The sequence below is a fragment of the Brassica napus genome, chromosome A8 (assembly GCF_020379485.1).
Source record: "Brassica napus cultivar Da-Ae chromosome A8, Da-Ae, whole genome shotgun sequence".
NCBI lineage: Eukaryota > Viridiplantae > Streptophyta > Magnoliopsida > Brassicales > Brassicaceae > Brassica > Brassica napus.
The window spans coordinates 8041615-8045656 of record NC_063441.1 but is presented as its reverse complement, the minus strand read 5'-3'; positions in this window follow the sequence as shown (position 1 = coordinate 8045656).

Below are 4042 nucleotides of genomic sequence, written 5' to 3'. Positions count from 1 at the left end.
AGCAAAAGTTATTTTAATTACATTTCAAATGACTGCATCTCCTCTGAGTTAGGGAGTATATATGTGTGGGCACTGTGAGCGTCTTTTGTACTCGACCACCAAACTTCTTTCAGTTTCCCACCTAGACTTCCAATCTGACATAATACGTCTGGAACATCTTCAACAACATATGTCGGCATAACACAACCATAATCATATCTGCTCGGAGCCCTTTCCGTGTCTGGACTTGTGATCCAAAGTAGTACGACGTGAAGTGAGATGTTTCCTCATTCAAACTCCCAGCAACTATTGAACCTTCCACCATTACAAGATTTTTTTTTCCCTTTCAAATGTTTCATGGATCGCTCGTAAGGATACATCCATCCATTATGAACAGGTCCACGAAGAAATACCTCATACGGGAGGTGGACAACTAGATATTCAATGACGTCAGAAAATGATGGAGGAAATTTTTTTTCTCTAAGTTGTACATTCAAATCAGGATATTCTCATCAAGTTGTCTCATGACATCTTCAATTAAGGTACATGAGCTAAGATCTCTAAAAAGAACTCCAATACCTGCAAATAATATTAATGTACAATCAGAATTAATAAGATAAATATTTTTAAAAAAGTCTGATAAGTATGTTCTACATTAAAAAGTAAGTTTGTTACCTGCAAGTGCTTCGTGAAAATTTTTTGGAAGCAACTCTGCAAATGCAAATAGTAGAAGTTGTTGCATAAACACATGACAATCATGACTCTTCATCCCTGGAAACTTTTGTTCCTGATCGACACATCTTGATAGATTTGAAACGTATCCATTAGAAAACTTCACATCTGATGCCACCCATTTGAACAACGCTGCTTTTGCTTATGCTGACAATCTGAAAATGGAAACCAGATTTTTTCCATAGTTTTTAATATGTAGCTCACACCTAGAACATAATGCAGGCAAATCCAACCTTGAGTTCTGGTTATCTTTTGTCTTCTCGAGGACGTTCAATAATGTATTGATGATGTTGTCAAAGAAGTTCTTCTCTATATGCATCACATCAAGATTGTGTCGCATAAGTAAATCCTTCTAGTGTGGAAGTTCACAAAATATATTATTCTTGTGCCAATTATGTTGTGTCTCGTAAACATCAGCCATGTTTGTAGGAGCATGCATGACGATTACCCCCTTTGCCGACTGTTTCTAATGCACCATAGTAATCAATATCCTTCTCGATTTCCTCTCCACATAGTCATGTGGGAATGTCAATTCCCCACAAAGCAATGCAAGAAATGCCTTTCTCCCTTTCATATGGAGTCAAAGCTCTCATTCCAACAGAAATCCCACTTTCTAATCAGGTGATTCCAGTTTCCCAGTTTGGGAATAGGACAGGTTCTTCGTCGTTCCAATCAAACCAGGATGAATCACTTTGTAAGAAGCTTGATTTGGATACATAAAGTGTTGGAGAATCACAAGGAAGTTGAATAAATCTCATAGGAGTTGGGATGAAGAAGTTATCCCACTTTCTAATCAGGTGATTCCAGTTTCCCAGTTTGGGAATAGGACAGCTTCTCCGTCGTTCCAATCAAACCAGGATGAATCACTTTGTAAGAAGCTTGATTTTGATACATAAAATGGTGTAGAAACACCAGGAAGTTGAATAAATCTCATAGGAGTTGGGATGAAGAAGTTATCCCACTTTCTAATCAGGTGATTCCAGTTTCCCAGTTTGGGAATAGGACAGCTTCTCCGTCGTTCCAATCAAACCAGGATGAATCACTTTGTAAGAAGCTTGATTTGGATACATAAAATGGTGGGGAAACATCTGGATGTTGAATAAATCTCATAGGAGTTCGAATGAAGAAGTTATCCCACTTTCTAATCAGGTGATTCCAGTTTCCCAGTTTGGGAATAGGACAGCTTCTTCGTCGTTCCAATCAAACCAGGATGAATCACTTTGTAAGAAGCTTGATTTGGATACAGAAAGTGTTGGAGAATCACCAGGAAGTTGAATAAATATCATAGGAGTTGGGATGAAGAAGTTATCCCACTTTCAAATCAGGTGATTCCAGTTTCCCAGTTTGGGAATAGGACAGCTTCTCCGTCGTTCCAATCAAACCAGGATGAATCACTTTGTAAGAAGCTTGATTTGGATACATAAAATGGTGGGGAAACACCAGGAAGTTGAATAAATCTCATAGGAGTTGGGATGAAGAAGTTATCCCACTTTCTAATCAGGTGAATCCAGTTTCCCAGTTTGGGAATAGGACAGGTTCTTCGTCGTTCCAATCAAACCAGGATGAATCACTTTGTAAGAAGCTTGATTTCGATACATAAAATGGTGGAGAAACACCAGGAAGTTGAATAAATCTCATAGGACTTGGGATGAAGAAGTTATCCCACTTTCAAATCAGGTGATTCCAGTTTCCCAGTTTGGGAATAAGATAGCTTCTTCGTCGTTCCAATCAAACCAGGATGAATCACTTTGTAAGAAGCTTGATTTGGATACATAAAATGGTGGGGAAACACCAGGAAGTTGAATAAATCTCATAGGAGTTGGGATGAAGAAGTTATCCCACTTTCTAATCAGGTGAATCCAGTTTCCCAGTTTGGGAATAGGACAGGTTCTTCGTCGTTCCAATCAAACCAGGATGAATCACTTTGTAAGAAGTTTGATTTGGATACATAAAATGGTGGAGAAACACCAGGAAGTTGAATAAATTTCATAGGAGTTGGGATGAAGAAGTTATCCCACTTTCTAATCAGGTGATTCCAGTTTCCCAGTTTGGGAGTAGGACAGGTTCTTTGTCGTTCCAATCAAACCAGGATGAATCACTTTGTAAGAAGCTTGATTTGGATACATAAAATGGTGGAGAAACACCAAACTCTAGCCCCTCCTCTCGAGCTCAAACTAACGGTTATACCTGACAAAGTTAAGGCACATCTGAGTGAAAGATATCCCCAGCCGAGCTAGAGTTTCAAGAATATACGAAGGAATAGGTAAGATGAGGACGCCTTCCTTGAAGTAAGCCATATCCCAGTATGACGCATTCATGAGTTTCGTCATCAAGAGGGAGCGAGGTCTCAACGTCATATTCAACTGTCCAATCATCGTAAAGACCATCAAGATGCTCACCCTCTATAATAGATCCAAAGTGAGAGCCGAACTTCTCTTTAACCGTCAAATCAGAATACAAATCTAAAAAGACAAAACATAAAAAGCTTTCAGAATAAACAAAAGAGAGAAACAAAGAAGCGAAGAAAATAAAAGAAGAAAGATTATCAGAGAGAGTGAGCCAATTTATAAAAGATCAGAGTAACAGTTCAATAGCGGTTTTCGAGAAAGTAATCATGATCTCCTTTATTCCATATGTAATGTCGACCATATGATAATGAAGCGACAATCATATCAGTACAAACCGTTGCTTTCAAGCCGTCCATGACATATCTCGATCTTCCCGAGATCAGTGCGTTGCTTTCGAGTCGTCCATGAAATATCTAGATCTTCGCGAGATCAGTGAATTGATTTTCTAGGTGATGAATCCAAATATTAATTAACCCGTTAGATTTTCCACCATACCTAAAAGGGTTGCGGGATAATTTTGGGCCCATTAACCGCACGCTAGATTTGATCCAAGGAGATAATGGGCATGAAAGAGAAAGAATTAGTTGAGGAGATCGAGCTCGAGCTGATAGAAGGAAGAATCTATGACTTCGACTGGGTCAAGAGGGGTTCCAAGATCTTTGACATCATGTTATCAGCTGAAAGATAACAAATCATAACAGAGAAGTAAGAAAATGATTATAAAAAGGAGACAAGGAGAAACTAGAGACACACACATCTTAATGCACTCACATTTCTAAAACCCATACATCATGAGCTCTCTACTCATCATTTCGACCTCGCCTGCTATTTGTCTTAGTCTAGCCTAGTTTGATTGTAATCCATATTCTTTATAAAACCTTTGTGTTCGGAGGATATCGCTGCCTCTAAAGTTTTTTTTTCTCTAATTTTATGAAAAATACTACCAAATACATAGTTAGGATCGATAATATCCTGTGATTTCT